The sequence below is a fragment of the Corvus hawaiiensis genome, chromosome 5, assembly GCF_020740725.1.
Source record: "Corvus hawaiiensis isolate bCorHaw1 chromosome 5, bCorHaw1.pri.cur, whole genome shotgun sequence".
Classification (NCBI taxonomy): domain Eukaryota; kingdom Metazoa; phylum Chordata; class Aves; order Passeriformes; family Corvidae; genus Corvus; species Corvus hawaiiensis.
Genome location: NC_063217.1, coordinates 44509103 through 44535978, shown reverse-complemented (window position 1 = coordinate 44535978; position 26876 = coordinate 44509103). Strand labels below are relative to the sequence as shown.

The 26876-nt window shown below is 40.7% G+C and overlaps 1 protein-coding gene across 3 annotated transcripts in view; it reads right to left on the bottom strand.

Moving 5' to 3' along the window:
* SGMS2 (sphingomyelin synthase 2) overlaps positions 1–24633 on the bottom strand; it is a 44841-nt gene extending 20208 nt beyond the window's left edge. The window contains exon 1 of one of the 3 annotated variants that reach the window (XM_048304357.1): positions 24565–24633. The gene's annotated coding sequence lies outside the window, so the exon portion shown is untranslated. Of the gene's footprint in view, positions 1–20250; positions 20806–24564 lie in introns of those variants that run through there. The other 2 variants (XM_048304358.1, XM_048304356.1) reach the window with 2 other exon arrangements.
* Between the last annotated feature and the right edge of the window lie 2243 nt (positions 24634–26876).

Below are 26876 nucleotides of genomic sequence, written 5' to 3'. Positions count from 1 at the left end.
TAACTGAGAAATATACCCCTGGATTAGATTCTTAGTTATGGTACACTATACACAGAACAGATGACAAACAAACCTGTGTTTGTCCTTTAGCTACTTAAAAAAAATCTATTTAGATAGTTTTTAAACAGGAACAAATAGGAGTCATTATTACTCAGGATTTATTTCAGGCTACATTTGTTAATTCATAAAAGTTTTGTAAGATAAAACAGGTAAGCGTGTATGTTTTATAACAACATTTTCAAAAAGGAGAAAAGAATGAAGTTCATCTCCAGAGAACAGACATTGCTCCAGCAAAAATAAAGGTCATTTCCCCATCTTTAAAGTTCCTTGAAACCACTTACTCACCATAGTTGTGATGTACCTATTTTTCTTACTCTTCAGCTCCTATGGCAAAAATAGTATTACCATGTAAAAATTGCTTCCTATCTACCAGCAAACTGTAATTCTCTTATTTTAGTAGTTCCTCTAAGAGAAGTTCAGCACTGCTACCCCTCACATCTCTGCATGCCAACACAGGCTGCCAGTTTACCATACTTTACATAAAATTAAGTCATCATGATGGCAGCTAGAGCTGCCAGTCTCCCTAACCACACACCACAGAATTTGTCTTAAGAACATGCAACCTGCTTAGAGGACAATCTAAAACCAAAAGAGCCTGGAAAGTTAAGTGATTGTGTTTTGGTCCCTCCAGCCTCATCCCACCCAAACAAAGAAGACATTTAACATGGTCAGCACATAAATGCCACTGATTTCCTGGGTGCTGCTCCAACCACTGAAAAAGAGAAGGGGTAACAGTTCAGATCCTTAACACATGAGATTCATACAAATAATACTGAAATAGCTAAGAAGCATTTCTAAATTTATCCCTCAGCATTGTTTCTGAAATCCACTGTCATTTGTTGACCTTCTCTAAATTCCTGATCAACAAGTGTATGATAACTATTCACACACAGCACATACAAACAAACACTCAAGAAAACAAGTGGTGATTTTGGATGTTTTTTCTCCCTCTTAGCAATGATATTGTGATGATCTCTGCATCTCTAAGTACAGGGCATGTTTAACCCATCAGCCAGGCAACAGCCTCTCTGATGCTTCCTACAACTAAAAATACTCTTTTAGAGCATCTACAAAACCAACAGCCTTACTCAAAGCTACAGCAGAATAACATTTTAAGTTTCACAAGTCTTTTTCTTAACACACACACTCTTCTATTCCTTCTGTCTACTAAAGCTAAGCATATAACAGAACACTTTAGTGACAGTATAGAAAATATCTGAACCTGTCTACTTGCTTATGCTTTGGAATCCATGTACCTAACATTCATCTACTAAGTCAAGACCCCACTTCTCACCATTGTTACATATAGAAGTCACTGAGGCAGCAATCAGCAAAACCTGGTAAATTTTACATCCTACGCAGTTGAAACATTATTAGAATTACACATTTACTGAGAGCGAACTACCTTAGTTATTTCCTTCTCTTCCCCACATATACCTAACACCACTAGTGACATAAGCAAAAGAAAGATTTTACTTTCAGATGTTTAACGACATCCAACTAAGCCTTAAAGATCAAAGGGTATCTGACGTGCAGATGAACAATAACCTAAAAAGTAGAGTGGTGCTCATGTTCTCATATTAACTTATTAAGCAAAACAATTATAGCTACAGCTTGCAGGAGAAAGTTGTGTTCCTTTCTGGTACTTTTAAAAGGATTTCAAGGCATATTGATCTACCATTTCTGATAGCTCATCAAGATTATTTCAAGCAGAGTGCATACTGTGGTCAAAAGTTTGTTTACATTGATAATTAAAGGTGCTACATATCATCTAATGAGAGATCTGTAAGAAGGTAAGTGCTTCCCTTTATAGTACCTTTTCAACCTCTTTCTCCCATAGTCTAAAAGAAATTAGCAAGCCTATTGATGAAAAAGACAAAAGCCACTCTTGAAGCTTTCAATCCCTTGCTGCCAATCTGACTGGCCAGAGAAGTGACAGATACAGAACACCAACATCCTAATCATCCTCTGCTACTGGGCTGTAAAAGGAACTCCCCAGAAGTACACACATTTTTCTGCCAAGTTCCAGTCCCCAATTCAAATATCCATTCACATCCTCATAAGAGGTGTGGTTCCTTCTAGCTTCATGTTGTCCTTATGTTTAGTTAGATAAAATATCCATTTGATTTTTTGGTCAAATCCAAAACATCCCCCTATCAAAACCAGAAGGTGCCCATAAACTTGCTGGTGGAAGGCCTTAGAATTCTTCAGCAACCAGGCAGCAATGCTTAGATCTAGCCATCTTGCCAACACCTAGGTATGAAAAGCACACCAAATTGCTCTGAAGGAGTAACTACTGGGGAAGTCTCAAACTCACACAAAACTGGCCAAGTACCCCAAAAGGATAAATAAAATTCCTATAAGGGATACATCTAGGTTTTAGGAACAATTTTTATTTTTGGAACCACTTTTATACCTTCTAAAAATAAATGTTACCTCATCAAGAAGCAGAACTTCTTAACCAGCAGCTTTACGGCAGAAATCATAATTGCCTCAAGGAACAACCTATTTCAAAGAAAATCTTAGGAATTAAAAAGATGCTAAAAGAGGAAGGGTCCTAACTTTTTCTTCTGAGCTCCTACTCACTCCCATGCAAATAGCTCCCTTAGTTTTCTGCACCTCCATTTGACTGTCATGTGAAAGAAAACAGTTGACAGGGGGCACAGCTTTGAGAAAAGCATAGGAAAGCCTGTCTGCATTTGGCTCTTTATGCTAGAACTTAAGAATAACATGGAGTTTTATTTAGCTTGTTAGTCATCCAATTTTTATGTAAAGGTCATTTTCACAAAGTTAGCTCACAACTGGTATTTCTCATCCAGTATTGGAGCTTCAACATTTCTCAATATATGTTTATTTCTGTAATTTAAGAAGGAAGGACTGAATAGTCACAATTTGCACAGGGTTTTCAAATAAACAGTTCTTAACCTGCTGTTTCAATACTATTGGAAAAAGAGTATCCAAAACAGTGAGACTGATCTGTTCTGACAGTAAGAGAAGCTATACTTTACTTTCATATACAAGATGGGAAAGATTTTTAGGCAGTACTATTTTTAAGCATCATTCACTTTTGTTAAGACTGGCTTAAACATTTAATACAGCTGTATTCTTGTATTTGGTAGCTGCAGAAAAAGGGTGTGTAAAAAAGTACAATTTGAAGTAACATGAGAGAATATTTTCATATATTTTTATCTACAATTACTGGGAAACAATTGTTAGTGAGACTGTGTTTCAGTCAGTCAAATTTTTAGGACTACCCATGGAACTAGAACTAAAAAAGAAGCCAGGATACTGCTGTTATCTAGACAGCAATGCATAAAAACTTGGTTTTAGGGGTTTCTCCTTAATTTTTATTTTTGAGAGTATTCCAGGTCTCAGTTAATTTCTATAGTATCCTTTCTCCTAAGCTATATGTACATCTCACAGCACACAGACCACTGGGAGGAATAAAAAAGAAACCTATCACCACCCAAAACCTCCAAAAGAAAACTGCTGTGATGCTGAAGAACTGCAAGTAGAACAAAGCTGGATTACTGAAGAACAGTTCATTATCATCACATTAACTTTTTAATAAAAAGCATTAACTACTTACTACATATAAAATTCTTTTCAGCAGTAGAAATAGAGCAGTTACTCCCTCTACCTTGAGAGGGAGATTTTGCAAGTCCCTCATTTAGGATTATTAATGTACCAACAGAAGACATCTTTTAAGGACTAAATCCCTACACTTGTCTAAATAGAGGAGAAAAACGTCAAGGTTACATGTTATCTATTTATACAAACCAAGTTTTATCACACCTCTTAATAGTAAAAAGTATGTTAGATTCCATTTTCCTAGTAATTCATTATCCAGTGTGTTCTACAGAAGGCCAGGTTTCTAAAACTGTATGTCCCAAGAAACACAAAAAACATTCACAGCATCACAGAATGGTGTGGGTTGAAAACGACCTTAAAGACTAGCCCTCCTGCCATGAGCAGGGATGCCCTCCGCTAGACCAAGTCCTCAAAGCCCCATCCAACCTGGCCCCACTAACTAAGCAAGCAAGGGGAAAAAAAAAGTATCTTTAAGCTCTTTTATAATTTTGAACACTGATGAGCAGGTTTCCCTGAACTGCATGAAGGCATCTTCAAACCCTTGAACCATTTGGTCCCCAGACTCCAAAGGACTGTATTTGGTAAGTAACAGTCTGATGTCCTTTAAGGGTGTCACCATGACATGCCTAGATTTTCCTTGTGATTATTACTACCCTTATCTTTCAAGAAAGAAGATCACAATAGTTGTCAAATATTTGCTATCTTTTAGTACTACTGTAACTCATTCTGGAAATAATCCACATATATATGACAAAGTTGGTTTTATTTGCAGGTTAACAGTCTTTCCAAAACACGTGTTTTCAGAATCATCAGTCATACATTTTTAGAACCAGCAGAACAAACAGAACCATTCAAGCTAGAAGAAACCTCAGGAGGTCTCTGGGCCTCTGGCCAGGATCAGCAATGACTCAGGGTTTCAATCCAGCTGTACTTTTTAATGCTTACAAAGATTCACAACCACCCCACACAGCCACTTCCACCGCATGGTTGTTCTCACAGTGAAAGTTTGATGGGTTATTTCTGTTGTTTTAGTGTTTTGGGTTTTTTTAATGGTTAAATCTACTGTATCTACTTCTTATTAGAAGCTACAGCCTTTGTACCTCATTTTCCCACTACTGTGAAGAGCCTGGCCCCAGTGTTCCTGACGGCATCCTTGCAGGTATGAAGGGGCTGCAGTCAGGTACCTCTTGAGACTGCTCTTCTTCAGGCTGAAGTAACTCAGGCTCCCCCAGCCTCCCCTCACAGGGCCTGTGCTCCAGCCTCCTGACCACCCTGATGGTCCCTCTGCTGGGCTTGCTGCCAGTTCATGCTTTTCCTGGATCAAGGACCAAAAAACAGATACAGTATTCCAGACACAGCTAGGTAATACTGAACAGAGAGAAATAATCACTTCTGTACAAATAATGACTATGTTCCTATTAAATACAGCTCAGGACAGTGCTGGCTGCCTTAACTGTCAATGCACATTGCTAAATCTTTTTTAAAAGAGCCAAAAGAAATATTAACATTATTCCAACATTAAAGTCTAAAACCTAAAGACTCCCTCACAACTTCTTCACTCCAGAAAAATCAGATTAGGTCTTCTTCCTGCTTAACCCATACTCTCTAAAATGAGACTGTTTCAGTATTTCAGAGCTGCACAAAAAAGTCTGCTAACCTGAAGTAGTATTTAACCTCTGAATCAGCTGCTTTTGAATAAAGGCAAGAAAGGTGCTCTACCACTGCATATTTTGTAACATTGCAAAAAGTGTCTGGCTCATAACCTCCTTCTACTCATTAGAAAAGACGATAAACACTGTACAAAGTGTGGAAGTCACTGTACTACCTCAGTCTCACCAGGCAAAAGAATGCCAAAAACAAGTGCCAAAATAAGCCTCCGGATCATGCTTTTATGTGCAGGCTGGCTTCTCATTGCTATGCTTGCATTCTGCTAGAGCTTCACAGACACTGCTGAAAAGCCACTATCCAAAGCAAAGTTCTTCTCAAAGAGTCAGCAAGGTCTAAAGATTTGTTAAGAGCTTAGCAGCACATCTGATGCCTCACATCTTTCCTAGCTGACACGGAGTTGCAGACACTGGCTGTGAGGGGGGGGGAACCAGCACAGAAGGCAGGAACATTTTAGCCTGTTTTGTAAAATCCTCCACCTAGTTACCAAGGGTAAAGGTTGCACTTCATAATGGAAAGTCAGACCCAGAGATTAGTCACCACTTTCAGTACAGGGCAGTGAGGAGTCACAGTGACTAATGTGTGCTTTAAAGTGACTGTGCTACAGCTTATCAGCCATCAGGCAGCTAGAAGAGGAAGTCACATACTCAGTAAATTTATCAGTGATATACCCTCAAAATACTTGAGTAATTATTAAGAAGATAATGCCTGTCAAATTTTTCCCCTATGCTACTTCCAAAAAGCAGTCCTGCCAACTCCAAAATAAGATATCACATTTATGAGAACATTCTAGTGTGTTTTCTGCAGCAACAAGAACCCTCCTCCTAAAAGTTTAAAGCGAGATGACAGTAATTGCTTAAATCTGCAGAGCATTTACAGTATCAGCAGTAATACATGTGCAAGTTGCACAATCCAGAGAAAAGCTACTTTAGCACAGAGGTGTACACAAAGGCTCATACCTCACAACTCACGTTTAAACAGCCTGAAACAGACAATAGTCCTTGCAAAGCACATGACTGTAATGCTCACCCCACATGAGTTCTTAGGACAGAGCATATTTAAAACTATGTAGTATCATACTATAAGCTGGTTTCACATATCCCTCAGTTCATCTGGCACATTACAAACTGTGATTCTGTACATAGCAGCAACACTTGCTGTATTCAGAGGCTCAAGGAGTGAAAACATCCCCTTTCAGAAACACCAATATCTGCACACCCACACACCCCCTTATCTTAAGGTATTCTGACCAATGTTTTTCCCCCTATACCAACAACAGAAGTCTAGCACACCTCACACTGCAAAACTGGTCAGGAAAGAATCAATGACTAGCTTCCCCTCTCTTCTCCAGAAGAACAGCTTGCTCAACTCTGTGTTGATGCAGTTCCCCGGAAAGCTTTATGAATATTAGTTAAGGTGGATGATGCTGACATAATACATCATCTACTGCTCACAATACACAGAGTGACTGAAACTCATCAAGAAACATGATGTAGTCCCTACTTTGGTCTTCCCCTCTACCTTCTTGCCACGCCTACCACCAAGCAGCAACAGCCTAAGGCTCTTGCATCACAAACAGCACCCCCAGTCAAATAGAGATGGGAATACACAGATCTCTCATTCAAGCCGTTTGTTTACAGGCTCAGACATCCAAATCTACATCCAGCTTATACCCTAGATGCTTCCTTCCCACTTCCCCCCCCCCCCCCCCCCCAGCTTTTCTTGACACACTTTCAGAACTAAAACCTGGTAAATTTAATTCTAACACCAAGAAGTTAAGAGTACTGACCAATTTCAGCACTTACCATGATCAATCCAGACGTTTACTTAGGGGATTAGCAGAGCAGCAAAGAACCCTTTCATAATATACTCTTCAAGCTTCCAGTTTGCCATAAGCAAAATTGTATCAAGCTTCCTATATGTAACTGGGTTTTTCACTGAAGTTCTACACATCAGCTTGAAGCACTACACAGTTAAAAAAAGGCATCACAACCTAAGCTTCCAATGCAGTCCCATGGTTTTCTTTAAACTCGAACAAGTATTCCATTAGCTCAAAGCTTTCTATTAATAGAAGAAAATACTTTCCACATTATGCTGACAAGAAAAAACATTTCCTTTTTATATTATTTAATTCAGGAAAGACACTGTTTAACTTTAAATACTAAATACTTAAGTACTACGCACTTCAACACTTCCTTCTTCATTTTTGTTTCTGCCACAGACTGACAAAAGAACAGTCACTTCCCTAGGATAATCTCTTCTCTTGCCTGGCAAACTATCTCCCCACAATACAAGGTATCACTGTTAAACAAATTTTCTGAGAGGATGGTAACAGTGGGACAGCAGTGGAAAATAATAATTATAATCTAAAACCTTTCTGTAATACCTTTCCCAGATATTTTGCTATCTCCATTTCAGCCTCACCCTAGAGGTCAGAAAAAGAGGCCAAGAATCCTATTAATGTGTTTTTACTGCCCCTCACAGAGCTACTATTTAAGAACCTAACTAAACATCTCCAAAATAATTCAAACCTCCCTTCATTATTCCCTGCTGAACTGCAGCCTTCGGTAAGAACAACCCTGCATTGAACACCAGGGCAATAACAAAATTTCTTTATGCCAAGCCGCTCATGAGACTCAGCATAGAGGCTTTCACCATTCACAGCAATGCTTTCGTTTATTTGCCTTCCCCTTTTCACCTAATAGTTTGAGAATTCTATTGCTTCTTAAAAAGCTTTTAAGAAGGATTTAAAGAACCAAGTTAGTCAGAAAAGAAGGAAGTTGGTGATGTTCAAGTTCCCAGTTACTAAAACTGCAGAACTAGAACTATTTCTGCAAGAAAACAGCTGAATAGTATCTTTAGCATTGCTCCTAAAAAGCCATCATTAAGAGTCTTACACTAAGATCACACAACTGCTTTATAACATCTACATCTTGCCCATGCACACACAACATAACTAAAAAGGTACAAATTAAATTAATGACTGAAATTACATTGATCTTATCCTACCAATTGGTAAAACCTGTCATGAAAGTACTGAGGTGACTCTCAATCCACACAGAATGATTTATATTACACTGTACCATCACATACCTCAAGGAGCAACTTCCACACCTTAAGCTACGTGTTGTGCTCAAGGAAGGCTTCCGGTCATCACTGAACCTGTTATCTTTAGAAGTATAAGCAAGCAAATGATGACTCAAACCAAATAAGCCTGAATGTGAAGTGGAAATACAAGCTGGCCAATCAAACTGCCTGCTAAATGGCATTCATACTAGCTGCACAGTGTGCTGCACTGAACATAATTTATTTTCCATTTCTTTGTTTAAGTAACACTACTGTCACTTTAAATTTTGAGTCAAGATACTATTGCCACAGAAAAAAAACCACAAGCTGGAAACCAGGACCACCTCTGACCTTTGTCTTACTGTCCATGAAAATTTTTGGGACAGAAGTAGTAAAGAGTGTGTGATCGAAAAAGACATTTCAGGAAGGACATTTGGAAAAATTGATTTCCAAACGTATATCATAATTCTTGGTCACATTTTCATGGGAGGTTCTAGAACTAAAGCTTACATAAAAATAGAAAGCATTTTATTAAAATTATCCAAAAAGCATTTTATGGTATTCTTATCCTGATGTCCAGCAGAATCTACATACACATTGATTTGGGAAGAAGAAGGGAGGCCAAAGAGGTGCCACATCAACTAGCTGAAATGCGGAGGGAAAAACAAATTCTATAAACCATTCCCCAGTCAGAACTGCAGCCAACAGAACTGTTTAAGACAAAGTTAAGTCTCATCTCTAGACTCCCTGAGACCAGTGATGTGAATGGGTGCTAAGTAACCATGGTGTAAAGTAAATAAGTGGTGAATCAACCAATTCCACGTGATCAGTTACAAAAGTCTAAGGACAGAACTAAGTCTTCAGATGGAACTAGTACCAATCAGTTTTAAAAGAAGAGAATGCAGAATGTGGCAAAATTAGGGCACAGTAATAACAATTATTCTGGTCTACCAACTGTTTTTTCCATGAAGGAGGTCACTATCTTACTACATACTGCTATTTCTGCTGCACTCCTGCATAAGTTTTCCTCAAAAATACCAAATATGTCAAGAGACCTGCATCTATCAGCAAGGACAGATCACATTCTGGCTTTAGAAGTAACCTTCTAAATTTAGGACAAATTGGCATAATCTAGAAAAATTGTTGTCTAGAGCATAACTTGAAATCTAGACACAATAGTGGCTTCGATTTCAAGAGCTTTCATTAACATAGCACTACAGCAACTAAGGCCACTCTTTAAGGTACTTACCTAGCTAAATACAGGCCAGCACAAGGGATTGCACAACACAGCCTCTGCTAAAATCAGCTGTTCCAGGAACTGCTCCTGCATGGTCATTTTGCAGCTAGAGCTACTGCACAGGCCTTTGCTCTCAGCTACTCTCCTCTGAGTATCATCTTGCCAGGAGTAAGACAGCACATCCAAGTAGCAGTGGCACCAAGACTGCCCTAAATTCAAATCTGTTCTAGAGAGGCAGCAAAGGGAATGAAGAGAAGTCTCACAGGGATTTATCCTAGAAGGTCCCCATGTCAGTTGTACTTGAGCACTACTTTAAAAGGTGGGTAAGTTCACCATTTCAAAGGTGCACAACTGAAGCACAGAACAGTCACATGACAAGACAATATTAAACACGTGAATACCACGCCTCACATGACAGACACTGTGTAACAAGAAACACCTCCACAGGAGCAGTCACAGGTACGCCGAGGAGGGAGGCAGCTGCCTTCTAGACTAATGCAAGCCAATTAAGAAGAAATCAAAAAATCCACATTACATTAGGCTACAGCCACAACACATGAGGTGTGCTAAGATGTTAATGACAGCTGGAGCAGACCAGGAAGATGGCCTGAAACATTCCATACCAATCCCAGCTCAGGGAACCTCTTAACACTTCTTTATCAAGACAACATACAAAGATGGGGATGGTTCAGGACTAGCCATAAAAGCTGCCACCCAGAAAGGCATATTTTATTTATCTGGAAGCAGAAGCCAAGCTGAGATACTAGCATAGTCCAGCCCATGTTAAGCTGCTCCACTCTGAGTGCAGAAGTATTAACTAGTCAGTTCATGCCAATAGTCTAGGCCATGCATTTGTAACTTATGAAAGGTCAGTGTTAATTTTATTTAACCACATGAAGTGCAGTTATCTGTATTGTAAATCCATATAAACAAAGACAGTGGATCACAAGTTACCCATGCATTGGGTTTCGTTGGTAAAGAACAGAAGAAATTTATCTGAAATCCCAGAGCAGATCTATTTTCTCTCCCTCCTAATACTTTAACTTGAAAAAAGTAAAAAAACTGACAAAAAAGAAGTCTTTTAACACAAGGAATGAAAAATGCTGTTCTAGTATAAGACACAAATTGAGTTAGAATTTCACAGTTTAAGACCTTCAGACAAGAATCTATGCCCTACAGCACGTATATTATTCCTCCCCGAAACTTTCCAGATGAGCTCCGTATCTCATGCAAAACAAAGAACACAAAAGAAACAGGATTTATACACTGCTGTGTTACATTACAGCAAAGACTGCAAACAAGTCAGCCCCAAAAACAGGTCCAACCTCTGAACAAATCTGATTGCCTTTTCAGGTAATGCACATTGTGAGCTGCCTTAAGTATTGAATACTCAGATGTGTGGGTCTTATGCAGAAAAGAAGTGCCACATCTTTAGAATGAAGGCATCTGCCAAAGCCTACATTTTCCTACATTCCTGAGACAGCTTTACAGACTACACTCAAACAAATTATGAATTGAAGTTTAATAGTTCAATTCCAACAGAGTAACTACCCTAATCTAAAAAGGATTGTTCAGAAAATGTTCTCAGCTTCCCAGAGTTTCCTCATGTCTGACAGCAAGATTTATAAAACAGATTTAAACAGAATTGACACTTGTTCAATTCTGCTTCTATAGGACAAGAGCATAAACCGATCTCTTTCTGCAAGGAGTCAGTCAGGACAATCACCTGAAATGTCCAGGATAAAAATTTGCAGTAAAATTCCTTAAGCATATTCAGACACCAGAACACTGAATATTCATACACACATACTGAGACACTTTCCAGGAAGAACCTGAATTGCCTCTAAACCCTCAACATTTGATCTAAGGTGCAGACTTCACAGTAGGCAATTGAAAAAAACAAACACGAAACAATAAATAAAGAACAAAAAAACCTTCCAACAAACACCAAATAAAAAACCCTACTGGAACAGGTACTGTTCAGTCTAACTATACAAACCACTTTCTTAACATATACAGGAAACAGAACACAAGATAAGGGGCTCACACACCCACAGACTCTTAGAGCTTTAACTGTTAGGTAAAAAGCTACACATTCTTTGACAGGCACTAGCATGAAAATCTGACATACAGCTTGGTTATCTGCAAACGTATCTCATGTGCAATCACTCTATGGGTGCTGCCTGGCTAAGAGGCAGACCCATCTAAACAGACACAAAGGTCCTCTCAGACAAGGCTAGACTTAACATTTTATCAGGCTGTATATTAAGTATCAGGCCAAAACTGATTGACTAGTTTTGGTGCCTTGACATCCACAGGAAGAAGGAGAAGGATCTGCTGAGCTAAGGTATGTGTCAGTTCTTGGGTACATCTGGTTTACATACCTTCAGTTCCCCAAACAGACTTGCTTCAGGTGAAACATCTTTATCTGTTCCCTCACGCTAACTCCGACATTTCGCTCATAATGACTTTGTGTCAAAGATGATGAGACTTAGAAGATATCAATCAGCAGCCACTCTATAGCTCAAACAATGCCCAAGAAATTGTAAGTGGACTTTCTCTGTACATGTACTTCCACTTCACATAGCTGGAAGTTTAAAATGACACAGAACTGGGGTGGGCAAAGAGAGAAGTAGAGGCTGCCTTTGCTCTTTAACTCAACCTTTGAAACTGTCCTAGACCTACAGGACTCACAAAAAAAGGAGATAAGAGGTGTGGAAACAGTGTTTTAAAACTGTCATAATAGGGACAAGACAAAAACATCACCCTAAATAACAATACATTTTCTGTCCACCAAGACTGTCTTTTACTGCATTGAATCACACTACTACAGATACACAACACCAAACATACTGTCCTGCAGTTTACAAGCCTCTTGATGAAAGAAGAAAGCCTTTTTCTCCAATTGAAAACACTATAGAATATCACTATAAATACATGTCAGTACCTTTTTCACGTTACATTCTCATCAATGCATGACCAAATCATAAGCTATGTAGTATCAGTCTAAAACCTGCTGACCAATACAAACCATTAAAATCAGAAGCACCTTCACAATAGCATTATGGAAGATTAATCAAGATAATGGTTCTTTGAGCAAATTATGGAAGCCTAAATACAATATTCCTCCTGTAGCCGGCCTTGTAACTGCAATAGAGACTTTGCTAATAAAGAACTTTTTCTGCATGTTACACACATCACAGTCAAATTAAGCTGTGTTGCCTCTATCACATGTTCTATAAAGGCTTGCAGTGCTAAAAGCTTTGTGCCTGATTCTACTACCACAGGATGCAGAGGGAGAACAGGAAGAAAGCACATGTGCATGCACACTCAAAAGGAGTTATGGGTAAGGTAAAAGAACATGGTTCTAGTGTTTGCCCTTAATGCAGCATAACAGAACAGAAAGCTTCTGCTTTCTTGTCACTCTTCTCTGCCCTCCCAGCCTTTGAAGGGGAATAGGATCCCATTTTAAATTCAGTCACTCAGTTCTGAGCTCCTCAAACATAAGAGAGCGAAAGAATTTAGTCAAACTGTATGATGTTTAAGAGTTCATATTAAACTTTCTCTTAGTACAAATTAAGGAAAAAACCCAAACCAGAAACTTTTTATGGGAACATTCATTCTGCATAGTAAAACTGACCCATGCAGCTTACCTTGTTCAGATTGTCCAGTGACTAGGAAGTAATGTACACAAGAAAGCATTAACTGCCTGCAATCTGTAAAATTATGCTTTTAAAAAAATCCAAACACTTCATATCAAAGAAAAATACTTTTAGAGCAAGAAGTATAATTATTTAGCCAAACTACTTGAGCTTTGCTATTTGACAGGTATTGTGCCTTGTGATGTTGTTGGTCAGCTAAGACTTATTTCGTCCATCTTAATTTTTAAAAGTCAGTACAAGCTACTGACTTTATCAGAGAGAAACACATTATTCTACCCTACTTCACATAATTTGTTCCCAACAGAAGAATGAAAAAAATGTTACTTATCATAACACTTATGCCTGTTTGCACATATGGAAATAGATGAGCCATTTTTTTAAGACCCGCATAGAGGAAGGTGATGGTAATGACCATGGTTACTGCAGAGGACAAAAAGGCCAGTAAGAAAATCATTCTCACTGGAAAGCACTTGCCATTCAGCTGTGTAGCATTCAGTTTCCAGGTCATAGTTATTGCTAAGAAGATGAATTCTGAATAATCTGAAAATTCAGGATACTATCACTGCACTGGACAGAAGTTTAAACCCATAGCGCTAAACTCTTCAGTAAGTTGCCTTAATATTAACTTCCAAATTAACTTCTAAGTTCACTATGGCACCTTGGAAGGAGCAACGTCTTTAACACTTTTTGCTCCAGAGCCAAATAGGATGCTACAGCCCTTCCTCTCAAGACTGAAGTCCATCATGAAAGTTAAAAGACTTCTAGGAAAACAAGCACTGGAATGCTGTTTTTCTATGTTAGTGCAGGAGCACTTTTAATAGTCAATAGTAGGATTCAAACCATTTCAGCCAATGTGCTCTCTCGCAGAATGGAAATAGACAGTTTCACTTCGGAGGACGGACCACCTTTAGCTTTCTGGCACATTTTCCACATCAAGTAGAGTTGATTTTTTCCCCCCCCCAAAAATTTCAAGATCATTCCCATAGCTGTGTGCAAAGTATACACATGCTTTTAAAGCAATTTGCAACAATTCTGTGAAAAATTCTGCATTTCAGTAGCTGCAGCTTAAGCAAGTGTATTAATTGTTAATAAAAGGCTAATTTTAGAGGCCAAGTTTTGGCCTCTAAAAGACCAAGATGGTATGCCAGAAGACAAGAATGAGCTCTTGTCAAGTGACACTCAAACTAATATACAAAATCTGAGTAAAATCAAATGAAGACAAGCTCATGGTTCTGAGAGTGGCATTGTAAGGAACTCTTACCTTGCATCCTTACAGATTAGTACAGTATTATAAAAACGGGAAAAACCACAAGCTTTGGTAGCACTTTTGTCAAGCTCCAAATACAAAGGAACTAAAAGTAACATGAGTTAACTTTTTAAGCCACGACATATTGATAGTTTCTATACAAGCCTGAAAAAGTTAACTTACCAGAAAAAAACGGCACTTATGAACTAATACAAACTAGAGTCATAAGAATTAATTTCTCTCAGTATTACACAAAAAAATGCCACCAAAACAAAAGAGTGCTTTCAGAATTTCAGTTTAAATGCTTTTGGTTTTTTACTGAAATTGTAATAACTGGAATAACCAGAATAACTGGCAGAAGATGAAACAGAATTCTACATTAAGCATTGTCTTAGCACTGTTAAGACAGTAACACAGCTCTACAGTTTCTAAGATGTCCTTTTGAAGCAACTGCAGTGATGGGAGCAGTCTGCTCCAATACAGTCTGTGTTCAGTCTCAAACCAAGACATGGGCAGTGGTATTTGGCATAAAGCATTTACAGAGAGGGAGTGCAGTTTCCCATCTACAAGGCTGATTTGGGGAAGTAAAAAAGAAATTAAAAAATAATCAAATAAACTGTAATTACTGTAGAAGCATACTAGAACTATCAACAAGCCATAGGATTATATCATGCCCTCCAGATGAAAGACCGAATTAATGACTATGAGGCATGACCTTCTCTACTGCTGCTTCTCTTCAGCAAATTATGTCACCTAAATAAGCAGGCTGTCTCATTATTTCTGATTTAACAGTAGTCTGGAATATTAAATGGAGCATACAGAGTTGAATTTAGTTTCTTGGATAGGACATAAGCATAACATGGCTGAAACTGGGGAAAAAAAGTCTGGAGACTCTGTCTCCTTATTTAGCTCTGCTCCACTAACCAATTCTCCAGCACTAGAGTGGACATAAGCAGGAACTTGGGTGTGTGCATAAGTAAACATTTTGTCACTGTTATGTACATTTCACATGACTGAAACAAACTGTGAGAATTCATTCAACACTCATCACACAACAGTTTAAGATCTCAGGAGGCTAAGCAGAATACATACTCCAAAAATAGAAAAATGAGAAAATGCAAACATATTTCAACATTAAAAAAACAAGTAGTGAAAGCAGGTGACTTCTTAATAAAGGACTTTTACACATGCAAGTGTTCTATTAAAGATTTTCTGGGGAGGTAACATATGCCAAAATACTTGTAATAATACTTCAAGAAATGAAAACCATTCCCATTTGCTTAGGGCTTTAAGCTAGGTCTTAAAAGATCCAGGTTCTAGAAAAGCTGTGCCAGAAGCCTGTTCTTTGAGGCTGGACAGATTTCTGCACTCTGATAGGATTAAAGACTCCCATTTATTTTATAGTTAACTCAAATTAAAAAAAAAAAAAGAGTAACTAAAACCAACCAACCAAAATAAAAATCACTGATGTATGGTCTAGCAAAACAAAAACCCCTCCAAGTTAGACACTACAAATGCAAACTCCAGTAAGTTTTGATGCTCATAGTGACACTTTTCTATCAGAACTTGCATAAAGACAGAAACTGAATAAATGTACTAATACTGGGCTTTTTTATTTATATGGATTTAGTCCATATTAGTACTTGAACTTTACCCTTGGAATATTTAAATTTACAGTAGCAGCAAGACTGACACAGGCCTAAGATATCAACAAGCAGTCTAGGCAAAAAGATTTTCTTTCCCAAATGCATGGAAGTTACAGAACTTTACATGGGCCATACTGGTTTATGAAACTAACAGGTAAACCTGCCTCTGAAACATATTTCACTAAGAACATTACTAATTGCCTGGGGACCTTTTGAAAACCACTGATCATAAATTGCTGCAGGCAGTTTGTAAATTCTCAGATGGGGGATTAGAAAAAACACCTTAAATATTCCTGGGGTTTGTAGCTCACTTTCGTTGATTTCTTTTTTGATATCCATCTCTTCCACCATCAAAGTAATCTTAGTGTAGTTGAAATCATTATTTGTACTCCAAACTTTTTTCCCAGTTTCAGCCACGATACACTTAGATCTTATCTGAAAAACTGAATCCAACTCTGTATGTTCCATTTAAGATTTCAGATTACTGCTAAATCAAAAGTAATCCCGAAGGAATTTAGTTTAAATTTAGCCATTCTTAAGCAAACATATTCCTAAGTGCTCTGCATCAGTTCATCTTAAATCACCCAAATTAAACTGATGCAACTTTTGAAAACATCCAGTGCTGAGCCCAAGAGGCTCAGCATTTCCCCAGGGAAGAACAGGTATACAACCCTAACCCAAATCGCATCAGCAACCATAGACACAATAACACTGCAAAGCTTAGTGCGAAGCTTATTGCATGGCACAGAATCCTAGTAAGATTCAGCCTGAGGAAATCTCTACATATAAAGAAAAGGAAACAGAAGACTACAGAACAGCGCAGAAAGAGATGAATTCTGAAGGCCAGACGAAAAGCCAGGAACAGGAAGACATTGCAATGTGCGACCGCAAAGCTCAGACTTTGGCACCCTCACAGGGCCACAATATCAGCAACTTTATTTTTGTATACAAACTTTAAAAAAGGTGAGATGTCCTTGAAATTTATACATGGCAGTTGAAAGTTAACCTGTTATCAGCTGGAGAGGGTAAGCAACAGCAGGGCTAAGTGACACCTGATTTTTTTGTTCAGGTACCTTCAAATGAACTGGACATTCTCCCATTCTAGCGTTACATATTGGAGAAACTATTTTTCTGAAAAAATTAAGTAATTAAATACTGAATACATGCTTTTTTGCTATACAATTCTCTTGTCAGAATGAATGCAGTGAAGTTTTCCTGATAAATCATGCTCATTACCTTCTCTGAGGATCTAGACCTGAACATTGTTTCATTAAGAACCGTTCTATTGGCAATGATCACCTCAACAGCCTCAGATACTCTGACAACTGTTTCTTCATCTGTACAACAGACTAGACTCCAACATTTTTTAATGCCACCAGATTGCAGACAAGAGGACCCACCTGACACAGTGAAGCAGAAAGTTTTACTCAGCAACCACAAGCACCACCTCAACACACAATAGTCTGCTTATTTTACAGATACTGCATATATGTTAGCTAGAGGGTAAGTACCATGTTTCCCTAAAGCTGATTCACTTTCACTATATATTTTGGTCCTATTAAAATTCCTATCAACAGCTATAGACTTCCAATACCAATTACATTGGTAAGAAGTACTTCATTCTTTGTATTACTCATATCCCCACAAGATTTTAGGGAAGAGAAACAGTGGTAACTGTTAGTGTTAACTTAAGCAAGCATCCTCATACAGGAGACACTTGTGGCTATTAACATTCTTGAGCCTCACCAGAACAGCTGAGTTTCAGTATAGTAAAGAAATGTCCAGAATAGACCTTGTGTTTGAAAGATAAGACAGAGCTATTTGTGTTACATAAAACTTTTCCATTAACAGCTCTTAAGGTCTTCAGCATCTGCTGGGACAGTGGTGCCTGGATGCCCGACGTTCTTAGTGTGCACAGCATCTTTGGGGACAGTGGTGTCCATGGTACAAACAATTCTCCCAGCAGAGAGAGATCTCTGAAGACAGTGGACGTAGTGTTACATTAATCTTCCCAGCATCTGGCGGGACTAGTGCAATACCATAGCCATACTAAATAATATGTCACAGCATCTATATTGTCCACTCGCCACAAACAGTATCAAGTAACACTGCAGGCCAACAGCCCACCAAAATTAGAAAAAATAATTCAAACAAAAGATTAATGCAATTTTATTACAAAATTCATATCTTCAAAGTCTACCTCTGTTCCAGGAGATTTAAGTGCAATGAGCTACTTCTTCGAAAACCTTCTTTTACATTTTCTGTTCCTTAAAAAAGGCTACTGATTTTTTAAAACCATTGCTTGTTTCAATACTTATTTTGTTCATCCTTAAAAAAAAATCAATACACTATTTTTCAGTCTTCATACCTTTAGTATGCTATATTCATACACTGTAAATAAAGAACTCCAGTTTTTAGAATTAAAAATACTTGAGATTAAGTCTCTTATGCAGCTCTTCCAGAGATAGGGAGGTATGTGTGTAGGCTGGGGTTTTTTGCATTGATAAGGAAATCTTCAGTTTTTCACAATACTGCATCCCCGATATAACACTTCTGATGTCTACTTGAAACATTAAGTTTTGAATTAATTTCTGTCTTACAATATCACAATTACAACACTCTTTTATAATGCAGAAAAGTAGATGCTTATCAACATACCAACCATGGCTCAATATTTAAAATTCAGGGGTAGAGGCATTCTAGATTGAGATTACCAACCCATGATTAAAAAACAATCTACTTTTGCTCTCTTCAAGCTGTCATTTCTCCATTGTATAAATTCACTTCAAGGACAGCACAGAAATCTACCTCATTAGGGGCCTTTATCAGCTTACTATTGTTGTCCCCTTAGATTTTCACCTAAAGTTTCTCCTGATCACCACTTGATTTGTCCAATACCCTCTAAGACTGACATACTACACAGGGTACACCGGAATATTTCTCTGGAGGATAGAGACAAGTATGTTTTTCAGTAGAATGTGATAATCCATGTCTGACTTTGAACTAACAACCTAAAAAGAAATAAATATGGAAGCAAGCTCATTGACCTTTCTAGTAGATTAAGACCTGGACTATTTAAGATAGGGCAAAATAAGGAATAAAAGCTACTGGTTTCACGGCAAGAAAGTATTTAAGGCTACAGAGCCTCGAAAAACCTGCCTTGTCAAATTATAATACACCTAAGCAACTACATTAAATATAATGAAAAAAAGCAAATTGATTTTGGACAAACCATTTAATAAATGTGATTTAAAGTGAAGATTGCCAGAAGTCCTGTAAGGCCTGCTGTCTCAGATGAAGTACCATGCACCTGCTCAGTTTATGCTAATACTTCTATGGAACCATTCACTGGTATAATTAACTGTGCATAAATTAATAGTTGTCAAGTGATTTGAGGACAGATAGATATTTAATTTTCTAAGGTCTTCAAAGGAAATAAAATGTTTATAAATGGATAAAACTGAACAACAGCTATTCTACATTGTATCCTAGTCTTATTACCTTGCCAGAAGATTAAGCATTAAGTACTTTTCACAAGGATTTTAAGCTAAATTTATGCCAGAAACATAACATTAATAGAAATGCACCCTGCCACTACGGCAAGAAGTTTAGTTCAGCAGCACTTCAGGGAGTTTAAGAGTGGCTTCAACAGAGCACATATGCAATAAGGAAAAAGCCACCTATAACAAAACACCTTTACAACACCCTTATGATCCTTACAACAACACTATCTTCCTGAGCTGAAATCCCACATTCTGAAGTCCCCTCCTGAGCAGCTAGGTATGCGGAACTGCTCTAAGGGGTACGTACACATTGCCCACACCAAAAACATACAATTTAACTCAAAAACTAGGTATGTTCCATAAATTACATATTGGCAAGAGAAATTAAAACAGCAGGTGTCCTCCCTAGTTAGAGGGGCCTCAAACTCTAGAAACTGAAGAGAACACAAGCGTGGGATTGCTCTTCCCAGTCTCTATCCAGTTGACACGTGTAGGTCTTCTGTGAAAACGGTTCTCCAAGTGCGTACCTGTGGTATGCCACACTTTTAATCCACCTGTGCCGTTCCCAACTTACCTACTCAGCTGTACATGCAAAAGCTTGCACCGCTGGCAGTTCCCCCTCCAAAGAAAGTCTTTTTTGGAGCCTCAGGGCTCTGAGGTTTGGGCTTTGCAGTTCCTTATGGCCAGACACTCCCACCAGTGAGGTAGCAGCAGGCAGAAGCAGCTAGAAAGTTTGCCACAATCTCTATCTTCCCCTGCAATTTGCTCCTCTCCCAGCCTCAGCCTCTTCTCCTTCCTGGCGAAAGGGACCGGCTTTAAGGGCGTCGGCGGAGGCGACACTTCTCGCAGAGGTTTCCTGCCTCAGCAGTGCCGCAGCTGGAAGGGCTCTCCCGCTGGAGGGCGGCTCCGGGCCGGGGGGCGCCAGGGGCAGCGCTCGTTCGGAGCTGCGGCCGCCGCCGTGTTTGCCGCGAGCCTCACGCTCGCCGCGGTGCTCCCTGACATCATTCATTCTGCTACGCGCACGCCCGCCCACTCCATTTCCAAGCAGTGACTCACCCCGGCGCTACCGCCGCCGCCGCTGTCCGGGGCAGGGCCGGCCGGACCGGCCGGACCTCTCGGAACCCCCGCCCGCCGCACAAGGTGCCGGCCCCGCCCGCCCGCGCGCCCCTCCCTCCCCCCGCCCGCCCGCGTGCCTCTGCGCGCGCGCGCACCGCGCGCCGCCCCCTCCCGGCGGGGCCGCGCGCCCGGAGCGCCCCGGCGCGCGCCTGTGCCAGGGCCGCGGGGGTTCGGCGGGGCCGCCACAGCCCCGGGCGGGCGCATCCCCCCGGGCCCCTCTGCCGTGCCCGCCTGCTCCTCGCTCAGCCCCGGCTCTCCCGGGGAACGGCTCAGCCCCGCTGCCGCCGGGCAAGGGACGGGTTAGTCTGCAAAAGGGGACACCCACACCTGCACTGCCCCCCGGAAACGCCTGGTACGGGAGGGGCGCGGCCCGCCCCCGCAGCCAGCGCGAGGGCAGGTGCCGAGGCCGTCCCCGCAGCCAGGCCACAGCCGAGCGCCGCTGCCCTCCGCAGCCACGGGCTTCCCGGTTTTGCCGGGGGATTTGATTTCCCCAACTCTGCTCACGTGACCGATGACTGTCACTGAAACCCCCTGCTTCTCAAGTGTTTCACCCCCGCCTCTGGACTTGGCGTTCCTTGCGGTTTTGTTTGGGGGGGCTTTGTTTGGTTTTGTTGGGTTTTTTTTCTTTCTTTTTTTTGCGGTGGGGGGGGTATTCCCCCCCCCCCCCCTTGTTTTCAAAAAGAGTTCCCCCATCATTACGTAGCAGCCAGATTTTGTTGGGAGTTTTCCAGTGTAAGAAACACGTGATTGGCGGGGGAGGAAGGGAGGGGAAAGAAGGTGTCACCTCATCCTCACCGAAACACACCTGTCCTGCCTTAGTCACCCGGCTCCAGCGCCGAGCGCGCACATGACAGAGCGGCGGCCCGGCACACAGCACTGGATTCGAGGAAGGCACCTGACCCTCTGTTCATCACACCCCTGGAAAGCCCCCTTCACCCAGCTATTGGCTATTCTGCTTGGGTTGCTCACACTTTGTTTTTTTCCACAAAAGCTTGGGGGAAGGGAAGAGAGAATCTCCTTTATTCCAGCACAGAGTGGAAAAATTTTCCGCACTCTCAGATTTCTGTGGGACAGGGAAACTACTCTAGTCCAACAGTGACAGCCAGAGCACTGCTACAGACAGAGTGCCAGGATTTCCAAGTTTTATCTCCTGCAGGCTTAATGCAAACAGTCTCTTATAACCAGATAAACAATTCAAGGCTACTGCTGTTCCTGTTGCTAAGTGAATGCACATACACACCTGTAGTGCCGAACCAAAGAAGTCTGCTGGAACCTCACAGCTCTCTTTACTGCCACTGTGATCCCCCTGCCACCCCTCCAATTCTCCTAAGTGGGTAATGGCTTCTTTAAAATGAAATCTGAAAAAAACCCAAAAGTACCATGGGCAGGCGATTTGTTTTTAACTGATTACAAAGATATCTACATGTGCCTTATTGCGTACACAATCACATGCATGCCTTTGCAGAATCATATCTTACTTCAAGCTGTTATAAAGAGAGGATAATAACTGACAGAGTAATAGACCAAGAGTAGAGATAGCAATGCAAGTGAAAAAAAGAAGCATCTATAGGAAAACATACATATACATACAACAAAGGCTAAACAGAGGCCTCCCCTAGTTTTCCTTAATAAAAAAAAAAAGAGCCACTTAAATAAGGTTGAAAGCAAAGACTGGAAACTTTACTGGCATTTTTCCAAATTTAGATAGATCAGTAAGCTGAAACACTGGCATTACTCTTAAATAATATTCTCTGAAGCACTACATTTGAGTAAGTAAAAAATAGCAGTACATTTTCTCACTCTGCTCAAGGCTACTCTTCACACCCAACCCCACAAGCCCATCCATGCAGATAAGAGGCTGAAGTGAAGAGCTCAGAGGTGGATCTGTGTGGAGCAGTTTGCAGGAGAGGGTCTTTAACTAATCTGATAACAACTGTTTGCAAGTCCTGCATAACAACAAACCTTTGAAAGCACGCAGCATATTTGTGAAGTCACAAAACTCGCCAGAGGAATTAGCAGCACATCTCTTGATCTTTACTTTAAACTAGATTAACTTCAGAAGATTGTTTTCAGACCGGAATTACATGAGAGATAACACTTGCAAAATGATAACTTATTTTGAGGAAAAATAAGCCTTGCACACACATACACAATTCCATGGGGAGATTCACATACAAGCCACATTCTCCTTCACCTCCCAGGGAGGCATATGAGAGGGAGAGAGTGCAGAAACAGAGTTTTGAGGGGAAAAAATAAAATTACTGTTCCTTTCACTTGGAACAAACCCAGCATCTTTTTCATTACTGTTTACTTTTTTCCCCTTTCATGAGATCAGCAGGGATATTATTGGAAACAGTAATTCTATAAACGAACACAGACAGCCTGTGCATTAAAATTCTGACAATTTCCAAAGAGACACTTGAGCAGTTTTCAAAAGCAGCTACCACCAGAATCCTATTTAGTTCTGCCATGGGAGAACTGAAGCTGAAAGATTGGGTTTGTGGTGGGGGGAAGCAAGAACCATATAGAAATTTCTAGTTCAAGCTGACTTTACAGCTTATAGACAGAATAAACAGTACTACTACCAAAAAAAACCCAAACAAAACAACAACAACTAAAAACCTCCAAGCTTGTTTGTGTAGCCAAGCCATAGCAGAATTCTGTGCAGAAATTTGATAGGGAAAAGATATGTACCTGTGCTCACCCTAAGGTTCAGAACTAATTTACTGTATAAGTACACATGTTCTAATGAGACTCACATGTATTTGTAGCCTTTACTGCAGCTGTATGAATGGCAGATGAAAAGATACATAATTTATATTGAAGCGTGCCATACACTCCCATAATTACACTCACAATTCTTCCTTGCCTTTTCTTCAAGTAGCATATAAATCAGGGTAATCATGCAAACTACTTCTATTCAGGTCTAACATTATATTCTGTACCCTGGTTCTCATGGCAGCCCTCTTATATCTGTAAAGGTGCTAGTTGATACTTCTTCCTTAAAACAGATGAAGTAACTCCAGAATGATTTATTATTCCCACTCAAGTATGAAAGAGTAAAACACACTAAAGCCCAGTGTAAGTAGATTATACCACAAAGAGATTCTTCATCAGCATACACATTTGCTAAATCCTTAAACACTACCTAACAAAAATAAGTTCCACAGATTTGGAATTAGATGCATTTCAGCAATGACATGAATTCTAGATCTCCAGATTATTACTTTTGATTCATTCACTAGTTCTTTTTCATCATCAAGGGCTTTGGAACAAGGAGAAAGCTTACCTTGTAAGTTCACCATTAATGTCACTATTTTTTGGCAACTGAACAAGTGGATGAAAAGATAAGCCACAACAGAAATCATAAGACAAGTTTTTCCATCATAAGCACCAGTTCCAAAGTACACAGTCTCACCCTGCTACTGGAGAGGCTGGGGCCTTAAGAAACATGTTTATAAATCATCACAGATTGATCAAGCACAAGTTCAGCTGCTTAGATAGCAACCCTACCTTAACAGGTCAATTCCCCAAAAAATAATTAAAAAAACAAAACAAACGAAAACCAAACTACTACTCACTATAAAGCACTAAGCTGCCAAGCCAAGCACTGCCATCCTAAGCACACAAACGTCGCTTAGCGCTACCACCTTGCACGAAGAGCCCGCGAGCAAAGCAACCCCAGTGACGCTCACTGAACTCACTGGAGTCCGCCCCGTCCCCACGTGGGAAAGCCCGGAGAAAGCGCTCCCCGCCGGCTGCGCGAGGTTACCTGCGGCCTCCTGCGCTGGCCCAGCGCTCCCGTCCCGGCCTGGCCCGGCCCTGCTGCCCGACTGGCGAGGCACGGCTGCCGCCCGCCCTTCCCGAGCTTTCAAAGGAGGCGGGAAGCGGCGCCAGGCCAATGGCAGCGGGAGCCCGCCCGCCCCGCAGGTGCCCGGCTGGGCTCGGGAGGGAGCGGCCGCCGCCTCCGGCTGCTCTCCTAGCGGTGTCCAGCTCGGAGGCATCTCTGGAGACAGCAGATGCTTCCTCCAGCCACTCTCTTTCAACTCCCCGAGACTTACAAATCCGTGATTATTGTCTCCCGTTTGCCCAACCTTGCTGCTTTACACAGTTTACGTTCCTCAGAAATTGCTATATTAGCTGTTTTCATAACCAACAGCTAGGCAAAGATACTGAGTTTTTGAAACTATTTTTTCAAGGGCTTATGTGTTATTGAGAATGTCCCTGGATAGTTTCAGAGAAAAAAAAATCTGAAGGTTTGTACAATTATACTCCCTGATAAAGCTCATGAGAAAGAAAAAAAATCCGACTGGATTTAGACTACAGATTTTTTTTTTTAACAAAGCAGTAAGTTAAAACAAACTTTGTACTTTTCCCTCACTATTTCACTTTCATAAACAGAAAAAGCTTACCTCGAAGTTATCCTATTTTTTCCTTTGGATATATTGTGGGATCATAGAATCATAAAATCATAGAATAGTTTTGGTTGGAAGGGGACCTTGAAGATCAAAGTCCAACCCCCCTGCTGTGGACCTTCCACTAGACCAGGGTGCCCAAATCCCCATTCAGGGATGGGGCGTCCAGAACTTCCCCGGGCAACCTGTTCCAGTGCTTCACCACCCTCACAGGGAAGAATTTTTTTCCTAATATAATTAGGAATGGGACAGAGCAGAGGGGTGTCTGTTTTCTTGTTTGATTTTGGTAATTCTTTCACTATTCAAACTATCTGAAATCAGACACTCTTTAGAAGCTGTGAAATAAGAGATCTGGTTCCGTTTCTTTCAACCAGTTTCCTTTAAGACTGAAGCCAAAAATTGATTTTCTATCTGAAAATATATGCATTCAAAATCACTGTCTCCAGCTTCAGAGAGCTTTCTATACACAACAGTGGCATTTCAATAAATGCTTTTCTTGTATGAAGCAAGGCTTTGGCAGATACAGGAAGAGTGCAGGTACTTACTTGACAGAGGCTGTAGGGGGGAAATGGAAGTTCAGGGAACAATGAAAATAAATTCTAATTTATCATCTCTATGCGTGCAAGGTGATTCTAGGAAACTAGATGCAGGTAATACCAATCTGAGCAATGCTGCTGACAGACCTGAAGGACAGGATACCAACCAGAGGGACCTAGACAAGCTCCAGAACTGGGCCCATGGGAATTTCATGATGTTTAGCAAGGCCAAGTGCAAGGTGCTGCACCTGGGTCAGGGCAACCCCCAGTACCAACACAGGCTGGGAATGAACAGACTGAGAGCAGTCCTGCTGAGAAGGACTTTGGGGTGCTGGTGGGTGAGATGTTGGACATGACCCAGCAATGGGCACTCAGCCTGGAGAGCCAAACGTGTCCTGGGCTGCATCCAAAGCAGTGTGGGCAGCAGGGCCAGGGAGGGGATTCTGCCCCTCTGCTCTGCTCTGCTCTGGTGAGACCCCACCTGCAGTGCTGCATCCAGCTCTGGGGTTCCCAGCACAGGAAGGACATGGACCTGTTGGAGTGAGTCCAGAGAAGGCCACCAAGTTATCAGAGGAACGGAGCACCTCTCCAGTGAGGAAAGGCTGAGAGAACTGGGATTCTTCAGCCTGGAAAAGAGAAGGCTTCAGGAAGACCTAATTGTTGCCTTCTTGAAGGAAACTTACAGAAAAGATGAGGCAAGATTATTTACAAGGGCATGTAGTGACAGGACAAGGGGGAATGGGTTTAAATTGAAAGACAGTAGGTTAGATTAGATATTAGGAAAAAAAATCTTTACTGTGAGGGTGGTGAAGCACTGGAACAGGTTACCCAGGGAACTTGTGGATGTCCCATCCCTGGAGGTGTTCAAGGCCAGGTTGGATGGGGCTCTGAGCAACCTGGTCTAATTGAAAGTGTCCCTGCCCACAGGGATCTTTAAGATTCCCTTCCAAGCCAAACCATTTTATGGTTCTGTGAAACTGCATCAAGCAGAAGTATGGGAAATGTTCTCAGTCTCTTTTGGAAAACAGGTAACATTTTTGGAAACAACTAGAAGATCAGAAGAATGATGCTAGGCAGCTAAAAAGGCTTATTAAAGCTTTTCTGTAACATCATAAGGATTTCTGGATATGATA